Below are 13,141 nucleotides of genomic sequence, written 5' to 3' on the forward strand. Positions count from 1 at the left end.
GCAGATCATGGTTTGTGTCAACCCCCAGCTGAGAGCCCGCGCCTGGGCTCCGCCTCCTCAGCCGGCTTCCCTGCTCCGTTACCTGGGAGCTCTGCCACACTCAGGCACCCCCAGTCTTTCTGTGACCCCGAGGGTCCTGAGACCACACTGTCCCGCGAGGGTTCCACCCCCCGCTTAGCCACCAGAGTGACGTCCCTCAGCGGAGGTGACTTCTAAAAGTTCCAATTTTGTGCTCCGCAGCTCTATCACTTGCCAGAAACGGCTGACAGAGGTCCCTCCCCCGCCGTCTATCCTCCCAAATATCGCCTCGGATTCACTTCTCCGCACATCTACCTTCCAGAAAGTGGTCGCTTTTCTGTTCAGAGAGTTGTTGCTATTCTTTTCTTCGATCTCCTGTTGAGTTTGTAGGTGTTCAGAATGGTTTGATCCCTATCCAGCTGAATTCCTGAGAGGAGACAAAATCCAGGTCTCCTACTCCTCCGCCATCTTGCTCCGCCCCCCCTAGAATGATACAGGTTAACAAATTTAATGAATATATAGAAAAATACTGCAGTCAAAACTCTTCTATGGATTCTCTTCAAGAACAGTTGGGAGGAAAAAAAAAACAACAAAACTGAGTATGTATGCTTTCTGTATTAGTCAAAGTAGCTGACTTCAGGGAAACAAAACCAATAGGATACATACAGATATATATAAGAAGAGATTTATTATAGAAATTTGCTTGCATGGTTGCTGTCAGCAAGCTGGAGAGTCCAAAGGCCTGAGAACCATGGGGCTACTGTTTTAAGTCCCAGAGTGCAAAGGCTCTAGAACCAGGGGCTTCAATGACCAATGTCAAGACAAGACAAATGTTCTGCCTCTAGAAGAGACAGCAAATTTGTCCGTTCACCTTTTTGTTCCATCAGGGCCCTCAGTGGGTTGGATGATGCCCACCCACATTGGTAAGGATGTATCTTTTTACTTAGTCTACTGAATCAAATGCTAGTATCTTCCAGAAAAACCCTCACATACATACCCAGAAATAATGTTTTACCAGCTATCTGGGGATCCCTTAGCCCATCAAGTTAATACATGAAATTAACTACCATACTTTCCTAGGATTGTCTTTTTAAAAACTTAATTCCCATCAGATAAATTGGACAATGTAAGGAATAAGATTTTAAAACCTTGAGAAGACACAATGTGACAATATCTTTAAGTGTTTAGGACAGGGAAATTTTTTTTTTTTTTTTAAAAGGTGTCATAAGGATGCCTGGGTGGCTCAGTCGGTTAAGCGTCTGCTTTCAGCTCAGGTCATGAACCCAGAGTCCTGGGATCAAGTTCTGCATCGAGATCCTTGCTCAGTGAGAGCCTGCTTCTCCCTCTACCTGCTCTGCCTGCCCCTTCCCCTGTTTGTGCACGTGCTCTCTCTCTGACAAATAAATAAATAAAATCTTAAAAAAATAAAAAACAAAAAAGATAAAAATAAAAAGATGTCATAAGTACAAACTATAAAAAAAGGATTAGATTAAATTAGAATTGGAGTTGTTTAACTGTATATATCAAGAACTTATCAAGAAAATGAAATGACAGTTCAATAAGATATTTGTCACACTCTGACAAAGAACTAACATACAAAATATGTATTTAAAAATTCCTATCTGCCAATTACAAAAAGATCAATAATGCATAAGAAACACATAAAAGACACACATATGCAGATTATAAGAAAAATATAAAGACATTCAAAATCATCATTAACAGAGAATACAACTACTATGAGATGACATTCATATCTACCAGATTAGAAAAAATTAAGAGTATGACAATACATTTGTTGGCATACATTATAATTATATTATATATCATATTTATTATATAGATATACAATTATAGCATATATAATATATATAATAGTTGCAATTCCTTACTTTATTTTAGAACCTGAAAGTTACATGAAATGCTTCCTTTCATATACTTGGTATGGAAGGAAAAATCAATAATGCAATACTGAAAATAAACTCCAAATAAAGTTGTTTACAAATTAAAAAAAAAAAAGAGAGAGAGAGAGGTGTTTATAAGAATCTTAAGGATATCCCCCAGTAAACTTAAAATGGATGATCTCAATGAGATTTGTAGGTATAGGTTTTGTCTAATGAACTGAATCCCACTAACATTCATAGGAAAACAGAATTTTCAAGATAATAGTATGAGGAGAAAATACCAGTTTGGTCTGGATTGGACAGATACTATTAAATAAAGAGAAATCTTTGTTCCCTCAACTTTTGTGGAGAGAGAGCAGGCTGAGGAAACTACTCAGCTGCAACACATAGGCTTTCTACTGCAAAGGAAGGAAGACTCAGAGGGCAAAACAAGAGCCTGGAAGTCAGAGCCAAGTGTAATCCTATTTTTTTTTTTTAAATGAGAAAGTATGTAAGTTATTCTTGCTGCACCATTATGTGTTAAGTTTATCCCACCACTGTATTTGAGTGGTATAGAATAGACAATTTGTCTCTTTAGTTCCCACATCTTCAAATAAAAAGGAATTAACTGTAAAGCTGCGATCAAGGAACCGCACCTGAGGTTCCTTATTTCCACATACACTTGATTTAGATAATGAAATCCTAGACCCCAAACCTGAGGCTGTAATGGTTTGAAAATCTGGAAGGCCCTGAGAGAGAGGGTGAGTGCATTTTTCATGTGGCAGAGATGTGCACTAGTCAGAGGAAGGTCTGAGGAAGCACATTGTATTTTTCAAAAATGGTCTGAGCAACGTATCTGATCCCTCATCTGGTTTGGTGATTTGAGCACCTTTTCATGTACTTGTTGGCCATTTGTATGTCATCTTTGAAAAAAAACGTCTATTCAGTTCCTCTACCCAATTTTTTTTTTTAACTGGGAATGTTAGTTTTTTGCTATTGGGTTGTAGGAGTTTTATGTATTTTGGATATTAATCTCTTATCAGATGAAGGATTTGAAAATATTTTCTCACATTCCTTAGGATGTCTTTTCATTTTGTGAATGGTTTCCTTTGCTGTGCAGAATCTTTTTAATTTGATATAGTCCCATTTATCTTTGCTTTTGTTGCCTTTGTTTTTTGTGTCAAATCCAAAAAATCATTAAGAATGATGTCAAGGGGCTTGCTGCCTATGTTTTCTTCTAGGATTTTTTTTTTCTTCTAGGATTTTTAAGGTTTCAGGTCACACATGCAAGTTTTTAATTCATTTTGCATTGATTTTTGTATATAAGATAGTGATCCAATTTCATTTGTTTTGCCAGTGGCTATCCAGTTTTCCCAACACCATTTATGGAAGAGACTGTCCTTTCTCATAATATATTCTTGACTCTTTTGTCCTAAACTAACTAAACACCTATGGCTTGGGCTTATTTCTGGACTCTATTTGGTTTCATTGATCTATGTATCTGTTTCTTATCTCAATATCATACTGTTTTGATTACTATAGTTTTGTAATATATTTTGAAACCAGAAAGTGTGAACCTGTCAGCTTTGTTCTTCTTTTTTAAGATTGCTTTGGCTATTTGGGGTCTTTTGTGGTTCTATACAAATTTTAGGGTTTTGTTGTTGTTGTTTTCATTTCCTTGAAAAATGCCTTTGGAATTTTGATAGAAATAGCACTAAATCTGTAGATTGCTTTGGTTTATATGGATATTTCAACCATATTTATTCCAATCCATGAGCATGGGATATCCTTCCATTTATTTGTGTCTTTTTCAATTTCTTTCATCAATGTCTTATAGTTTTCAGCGCACAGATCTTTTATCTTGGTCTTACTGATAACATAAAGAGTCTATTAACACATATTTTTATGTTATATGTATTATATACTGTATGCTTACAATAAAGTAAGCTAGAGAAAAGAAAATGTTAAGAAAACCTTAAGGAAAATACATTTACAGTATTGTATTCGTTGAAAAAAATCCACATATATGTGAACATATGTAGTTCAAACATATGTTGTTCAAGGGTCAACTATAATGAGAACCAAATAAATTAAAATTCCAGAAAGTGGAAAACTTGTCAGAAGTGGGCTGATACTCAGCAACTGTTTTGTGGGTTTTTTTTTTCTGTTTTTATTTTAATTTCTCCCCATCTTGGATGGAAGATGGGCTGGGGCCCAGAGGACTCATTTATGATTTTGAATGAAAACTGAAGATCGAAGTCTGACCAAGGCGAGGGCAGCTTCTGGGGAAGAGACATCCAGCAAAGCTTTTAACAGTTTCCAGAGCCTTGAGGGAACTGGGGACTTGGAGAGACTCTAGAACACAACCAGATTTCCCCTCAAGCTGAATTCAGAAGTTTGGCTGAAAGCTTTTGCAAGGCAGAATGAAATGTTCCCCAATCATGGGGTCCTGAGGAAACAGCTGCCAGAAGAAGAGAGCCTGAAACAAAACAGGCAAAAGATGAAAGCCCTAAAGGGGTGCTGGACTGACGCTGAGTCTGAACAGCTTCTTTGCACACACAGTGTGTTCCAATGCTGGGTGCAGTTTGAGTTAGGTAAGAATCCAGAGTCAGTCCTGTCAGGTGGCTGATGGGGGCAGGGAAAGCAATCATTTTAGCATTCGGAAACTGTAGTGATACAATTGACAACTTCGGGAACCTCAAACACACAGTCAGTTTTCACTTCAAAACACTGTCCAAATCATGAAGCCCTATGGAATGGGAAGCTAAAAAGCTAATTAAAAAGCTCTGAAGGTCAGTACTTAATATATCGAGCTGAGCAGAGAAAGATCTGTCAAGTTCCTAAATCAAAATACACAAGAATACAAGGGCAACTCAGATATATAATCAGTCTAATTCAAACTGTTTTCCCAGCTATCTCTCAGCCTAATTCTTGAAGGGACTGAGGTGACCAGAACATTATTCTGCTTGCCCAAAACATGAAAGAAATAATCCTTTCTCTTAGAAGATAATAACATCTGCAGTTTCCGGTATTATTTTATAGACACCCTTTATTACAAAATAAAAATTACAGACTTAGTCAAGGTTATTTGAGCAATAACCAAATATCATACTTAATGGAGAAATTTTAGCACTTTTACCTTTGAGACTGGGAATGAGAAAAAGAAGACTTCTATTCAAAGTTGTAATGGGAAGTAACAGCCAGCTCAATAAAGCAAATAAAAAAATTATAAGAATTATGAAGTAACAAAAGTGCCCAAGAAATCTATGTATAAATTTTAAAAAATACTATAAGACTTCAAAATACAAGTTCAATATGCAAAAACATTTTAATTACTATATGCCAGCAATAAACAAATAGAAAATGAAATTTTAAATTATATCGTGAAAAATATTATCAGAAATAAATTTAATACATGATGTAACAGACCTCAATAATAGAAAATAAAAAACATTACTGAGAGAAATTAAACAAATACCTGAATAAATGGAAAGATGTGCTATGTTCATGAATTAGAATACGTAATGTTAAAATTAAAATATACGCAGAAGAGATTAAATGAATGTTGAATAAAATTTTCATGAGTTATTTTTTGCAAAATAAAAAAAACTGATTTTCAAATCCACAGGAGATACAAATGGTCAAGTATATATACAGCATCCCTGAAGAAGGTAACAGAACGTATCCTCTCTCAATTCTGTTGTGGAGGTTGTAAGTCTGAAATCAAGGGGTCAGCAGGGCCATGCTCCCATGCTCCAGAGAAGAACGATTCCTTGAGCTATCACCTTTTGGTGGGTCCTAGCATCACTTAGCTTGTTGACACATCACCTCAATCTCTACTGCTATCTTCACCTTGTCTTCCCCTGCATGTCTGTGTCCTTGCCTCTTCTTTTGAGGACACCAGTCATCAGATTAGAGCCTGCCCTAAATCCATGATGATTTCATATTTAGATCCTTTACTAATGTTATTTATCTTCAAAGACCCTATTTCCAAATAAGGTCACATTCTGAGATTTCAGATGGACATGAAATTTGGGGGAACACTATTTAAGTCACTACACTTAAATTTGTTCTAGGTGTTATAACAAATAATAGATAAAAAGCCTTACCCTAATTTTTTTTATTATCTTATAAAAGTGTTTATTGGGCTGAAAGTCTCAACCCATTAGTATGTCAAGAAGAAACAAAAATTAATGAAATAGAAAAGAACAGCAAATAAGTTATAAGACACATAGTAAGGATAAATATTGTTCAGCAAAATTCTGTTTCTGAATTCATATGTGTATATGTATGGTCTGGAAGTAAATATATTTCTTAGAGTGAGTTGTTCCTTAAATGGCTTTAAGGTATTACACTAGAACAGACCTTCCTAACCATCTCTAAATTGGCCCATGCTCTTTTTCAAAGTACACATCTGAAATTCATTTATGTTTGTAGAGGGTTTCTGGGTTTTTTGTTTTGTTTGTTTTACTTTTTCTTTTCACTCCCTCTCCTCATTTCTACCCCCATCTCTGGCAACCACCAATCTGTTCTCTATATCTATGGCCTTATTTTTTTTTCTTTTTAATATTGCATGTGTAAGAGATCATACCATATTTGTCTTTTTCTGATTTCATTTAGCATAATGTCCTTAAGGGCCATCCATATTGTCATAAATGGCAAGATTTCATTCTTTTTTATGACTGAATAATATTCCATCACACACACACACACATACACACACACACAATTCCTTTACTAATTCATTCATCAATGGACACTTACATTGTTTGCTTATCTTGGTTATTATAAATAATGTTGCAATGAACATAGGGGTGCATCTACCTTTTCAAGTTAGTGTTTTCATTTTCTTTGAATGAATACCCAGAAATGGACTTGCTGGATCATATGATATCTCTATTTTTAATTTCTGAGGAACCTCCATACTATTTTGTATAGTGGCTGCACCAATTTACATTCCCACCAATAGTGTACAAGGGTTCTTTTTTACACTTGTTATTTCTTGTCTTTTGGTAATAGTCCTGGAGCTTCAGCCTGAGGGATAGGCTTCAGGTTTGGTATACATTTAATGGCCTGTGGAGCAGCTTAAAAGAATACAGGCCATGGATATCATCTTAGTGCTGTCCCTCTGCCGTGCTCCAATTCACCAGTATCTCCCAGAAAAGAGCTTATATACTTATCTGGAGCCCTGATTTATACAACTGTTGTCCAGGGGACACTGCCAGATTGCCTGATTCTGGTGGCCAGCAGGGCTTATGCTTGTGGTCCCACAGCATACTGTGGGATATACTGACATACTTGTAAAAGCTGCTGCCTGAAGGTCTGGCTTCCAAACAGACTCAATCTAGATGCTGAGATCCTCCCCTTAGGGACACTGACAGGCCTTGGCACATCCTCAGCTACTGGGAGCTATTAAAAATATATTAGGCTGTTTGGAAAAACACAAAAATTTGAGAGATGACAAAGAGCTGAGGCAGGATTGAACAGCAAGTTTAATCTCCCACATGAGGCCACTTCTTCAAGACTGGGAGAGCAGTTGCATCATCCACTGTATAGAAACCAACACAGGAGTCAAACAATATGAAGAAACAGAGGAATGTTTCAAATGAAAGAACAAGATAAAACCTCAGAGAAAAATTAATGAAATGGAGAGAAGTAACTTACCTGAAAAGAGTTTAATCGTCACAGTGATGCTTACTAAACTAGGGAGAAGAATGGATTAACAGTGAGAAGTTCAACATACAAATGGAAAATACAAGAAAGTACCAAATAGAAGTCACAAAGCTGAAGAATGCCATAACCAAACTGAAAAATACACTACAGGGGTAACATCAGATTAGGTGAAGCAGAAGAAACGACTGTTCAACTTGAAGACAAGGCAGTAGAACTCACCCAATTAGAGCAGCAGAAAGAAAAGAGAATAAAAAAAATGAAGATAGCTTAAGGGATTTATAGGACAACATCAAATGGACTAACATAATATTATAGGGCTCCCAGAAGGAGAAGAATGAAAGATAGGGGCAGAAAGCTTATTTAAAGAAATAATGGCTGAAAATTTCCCTAACCTGGGGAAGGAAACAGACATCTAGATCCAGGAAGCTCCAAGAGTTCCCAATAAGATGGACCCAAAGAGGGTCACATTGAGATACAATATAAATAAAATGTCCAAAGTTAAAAATAAGGAGAGAATATTAAAAGCAGAAAGAGGAAAACAACTTGTTACCTGCAAAAGAATCCCCATAAGACTATGCAGACTTTTTCAGCAGAAATTTTAGGCCAGAAGAGAGTGGTATAATATATATTCAGAGTGCTTAAAGGAAAAAAACAAAACAAAACAAAACAAAAACAAACCCTTCCAACCAAGAATACTTTATCTAGCAAAATTATCATTCAGAATTGAAGGAGAGATAGTGTTTTCTGGACCAGCAAAAGCTAAAGAATGTCATCACGACTAAACTGGTCTTGTAAGAAATGTTAAAGGGACTTCTTTAAGCTGAAAAGTAAGGATATTAAAGAGTAATAAGAAAACATATGAAAGAACAAATCTCACTGAAAGCTAAATATATAGTGCAGGTAGTATGGAGGTTAAAAGACAAAACTAGTAAAAATAATCATGATGACAATAAATAGTTAAGGAACACACAAGATAAAAAATGTAAAATGTGACATCAAAAACAAAATGTTGATAGGGAGAGTAAAAAAGCTGACTTTTAGAATGGGATCAAACTTAAGTTATCAATAAAAAATGTAATGTTACAGATTATACATAATCCTCATCATAAGCACAAGCAAAAACCTATGGTAAATACATAGAGAGAAAGAGAAAGGAATAAAAGCATACCACTTAAAAAGTCATCAAACCACAAAGGAAGAAAGCAGGATAAGAAAGGAACAGAGAGGAATTACAAAAACAGTCAGAAAAATAATTAACAAAATGGCAATAAGCACAAACCTATCCACAATTACTTTAAATGTAAATAAACTCCAATCAAAAGACATAGAGTGGCTGAATGGATAAAAAAGAAAAAAACAAAACAAAAGAAGACCAGCTATATGCTGCTGCCTATGAGACTCACTTTAGATGTAAAGACACAGGCTAAAAGTGAAGAGATGGAAAAAGATATTCTATGCAAATGGAAACCAAAAGAAAGCTGAAGTAGTATAGCTGAAGAATATCAAACAAAACTGACTTTAAAACAAAGGCTGTAATAATAAAGATGGATGTCATATAAATGATAAAGAGGTCCATCTAAAAAGAGGATGTGGCATTTATAAATATTTATGCATCTGACATAGGAGCACCTAAATATGTAAGGCAAATACTAACAGACCTAAAGGGAGAAACAGACAGCAATATAATAATAGTAGGTTATACCTACTTACATCAAAGGATAGATCATCTAGTTAGAAAACCAGTAAGGAAACACTGGATTTGAATGACACATTAGACCAGACAGACTTCACATATACACAGAACATTCCATCCAAAGGCAATAAAACACACATACTTTTCAAGTGCACACAGAACATTTTCCAGGATAGATCATATTTTTTTTTTAAGATTTTATTTATTTATCTGACAGAGAGACAGCGAGAGAGGGAACAAAAGCAGGGGGAGTGGGAGACACCCAGGTGCCCAAGGACAGATCATATGTTAAGCCATAAAACAAGTCTTAATAAATTTAAGAGGACTGAAATTATATCAAGCATCATTTCCAACCACAATGGTATGAAACTAGAAATTAATTACATGGAAAAAAACTGGAAAGTTCACAAATATGTGGATATTAAGCAACATGCTACTAAACAAAGAAATCAAAGAAGAAATTAAAAAAAAAACCTCAAGACAAATGCAAATGAAAATATACTAAAATTTGTGTGATGTAGCAAAAGCAGTTCTAAGAGGGAAGTTCATAGCAATAAATGTTTACCTCAAGAAACAGTCTCAAATAAATAACTTTATACCTCAAGGAACTAGAAAAAGAACAAAGTCCACAGCTATTAGAAGGAAGGAAATAATAAATATTAGAGCAAAAATAACTGAAATGGAGGGCGCCTGGGTGGCTCAGTTGGTTAGGCGACTGCCTTCGGCTCAGGTCATGATCCTGGAGTCCCGGGATCGAGTCCCGCATCGGGCTCCCTGCTCGGCAGGGAGTCTGCTTCTCCCTCTGACCCTCCTCCCTCTCATGCTCTCTGTCTCTCATTCTCTCTCTCTCAAATAAATAAATAAAATCTTTAAAAAAAAAATAACTGAAATGGAAACTGAAAAGGTAGTAAAGATGATCAATAAAACTAAGAGCTGATTCTCTGAAAAGATAAACAAATTTGGCAAGCCTTTAGCTAGATTCACCAAGAAAAGAAGACAGAGGACTCAAAGAAAATCAGAAATATAAGACAAGTTACAATTGATACCACAGAAATACAAAGGATCATAACAGACTGTTAGGAATGATAACACACCCTGCTCTTAATTCTGTAAGCACCCATGAAAACTAAACAAAGGAGTCTGTTACTTAGACACCATTCCCAGGATTATCTAACCAGGAAAGATAAAATGTACTATAACTACAAGAAGAATATACAGTGACCAGCCAGGACATGCAAATTATTAGTTCACTGAACTGAGAGGCTATACTTAAAAGGCTTGTCAGATGAACAGAGCAAGAGTACAACGAAGCAGTCAAGACTGGTTTTGAAGTGCATTTGGGTAAAAGGTAGATGTGGGATAAAATGAGCACAGGCTGTCTGCAGTTGTTTTTTGCTAGGTGTGGCTTGGCTTCAATAGAGTTGCAACATGTTCTTACAGAAGTCAAAGCACTGGCACACAAAACCCATCCTTACTCATAAAGAGCTTGAGTTCTCAAAGGAAAATATGCAATCTCTGCAACTCAGGGATCATGTAATACCTCAAAATTCCATGAACCTTTTTAAAATAAAGAAATTTCATCCCATCTCCAAATTTCTGAATTAGAATGTCCAGAGGCTGAGAACTAGCCATATACACTTCTAAAAAGTTTCATAGATGACCTAGAGAACTACAAATTAGAAGAAAAGATTATTAAGAAAAATGCTATTCATGTCGATTCTATCTTTAGTAGAGTATTTGCCTTGAGATTCTGTGTCAATTCTATAAATTGAAAGTAGTTATGAGAAAGAAATATATGTCCTTAGGAAAGTCAATTCAAGTAACACTGGTCACTGTGACTGGGGATATAAAGTGCAATCTACCACTTCTGCTCCAGGAGCCCTCAGTCCAGACTTTGCTAAAAGGAAAGGTATAATAACCACCTTTGACTACTGTCCATTTGAGGTCATATTTTTTAGCTGTCTTTCAGATTTATCTCCAGGAAGAATAATATTTTCACCATAGTTAAATGCCTCCATTTTTCCCATTCTTCGAAAATTCCTGCAATGAGTAACCAAACCCCTTATTTGATATATTTTTTTAAAAGTTTCTGGAGTATGATCAGCATGACCTCCACATCTTATTACTATTTTATGGGAGGTCATTAAGTCTCCTTCTCAGAGATGAAGTATAACTTCATGTGGGCTCCAGTTTTCTGACTTTGATGATGATGTCTCCTAATGGTTTCTTAGTTTTCAGATTTGATTATATTAATGTAATACATTTCAGGCACTAATGATGTTATCTTTGAGAACCACCTTTAGATCACATAAGAACTCCCTCAAAAAAGGCTTTTTATGAAAATGCCACCCACATTTTCACTTATGATGCTCTCGTCCTCATAATCATCTTAAATCCTTAAGGAAACATTTAGCAAAACTTCTCATAGTGAAGACTTCTGTCATGGGCAAACAGTTAAATAGATGCCAACTCTTCCAAAGCCAGTGCTTGCTGATGCTTGCTCCCTGGCTGGCAAAAGAACCTTTTGCACAAATGCTAAGAGGTTTCTTGGCTCCACTATGTACTATAATTCACCCTGTTATGGAGGAAAACAGCTGTTTTGTGATCTTGGTCTGGACATTTGCCATATTGTCATACTGAGTTAAAATCCCAACTCGCCTCTCAGCACTGCAGTTCAGTCTCTAGGCTATTGGATAATGAATGGAGAGAATCCTTGGACTTTCTCTTTTAATTCATTGACTTTGATTGTCCTGTCTAACTTATAGCATGTTTTGTTATTTATCAATAGCCAAACTTTTAGCAATACATAGCAATAAAAACATCCCTTGAAATTTCATGTTTCCAAATCAAGATGTTCAAAGATAACCACAGTCATTATAAGTGAATCTCCCTGAACACATTTCATGGTTACATGTAACTTCACTGGCTCATGATGACACCTTATTCCCAAACCATGTACACTGCTCAAGTGGCTGGCGTCAGCACTTGGTTTGTGTGCAATCTGATGTCAACAAATGGCCCTCGATACCAGTTATCATATATTTGTGATATACCCAAATAAACATTGCTGCTGGAGAAACATCACTGAGAATTCTCTTACCATCACAAATGTAAAACTTCATAAAATGAAATTGCATTTTAAAATTTTAATCTTAAGGGGTTTTAACATGAAGTACACAAGACAGTTGAGAATTTTGTATAATTATTCTCCAGAATAACATAAGCATATCCTGAAACAACTCACATGGAGTAGTCCACTTGAAATTCAGGTAATACAGTCACATCTTCTTAATAGTGGTAGGTACATATAGAAAGGAAAAGAACATAATGAGACACATTGGGAAGAATAAAGATATCACTTCCTTTCATAGAGATGCGTCAATTTCCAGATTCCTTTGGATACATTTACTATACCACTGTGAGATTTCACTAATCTAACCACTGCACCATTGAACAATCCACTAATAACTCACAAAGGATCATCAAACTTCATTTAAGGCAGTTAGTAGATTATCAAAGGGACAAAATGTTAATTCCATCTCCAAATGGACTTACAGGGCATGGAGATTCTCAAATCTGTCAATCAGAGGAGGAAGACATGTATATACATATGCATTTCGATCACTGAACATAAATAATGACCATTTCATCTAAAGGGCACAATTTACGTTCTGCTCTTGTTTCTTTAGTTCTCAAAGCCTGGTTTGTTTGTAGAAAGATAGTATTACCAAGCCTTTATCAGTAAATCCTGATGGATTTACGAGTATCTAAAAATTACTTAAGAGAGTGAAATACTTCCCCAAACTCTGTGACCACTTTCAGATATGGACAGGAAACACTGCACATATTTCTTGCAAATTATAAATCATAATTT

The 13,141-nt window shown here is 35.8% G+C and overlaps 1 long non-coding RNA gene across 1 annotated transcript in view; it reads right to left on the reverse strand.

Annotated features, from left to right (window-relative positions):
* LOC145723461 (uncharacterized) overlaps positions 1-12,790 on the reverse strand; it is a 131,386-nt gene extending 118,596 nt beyond the window's left edge. Inside the window, exon 1 of the long non-coding RNA XR_014148541.1 lies at positions 12,512-12,790. This is a non-coding gene — a long non-coding RNA (uncharacterized LOC145723461). The remainder of the gene's footprint in view (positions 1-12,511) is intronic.
* Between the last annotated feature and the right edge of the window lie 351 nt (positions 12,791-13,141).

The sequence above is a fragment of the Leptonychotes weddellii genome, chromosome 9, assembly GCF_054177405.1.
Source record: "Leptonychotes weddellii isolate Sample4059 chromosome 9, ASM5417740v2, whole genome shotgun sequence".
In the NCBI taxonomy this organism is placed as follows: Eukaryota; Metazoa; Chordata; class Mammalia; order Carnivora; family Phocidae; genus Leptonychotes; species Leptonychotes weddellii.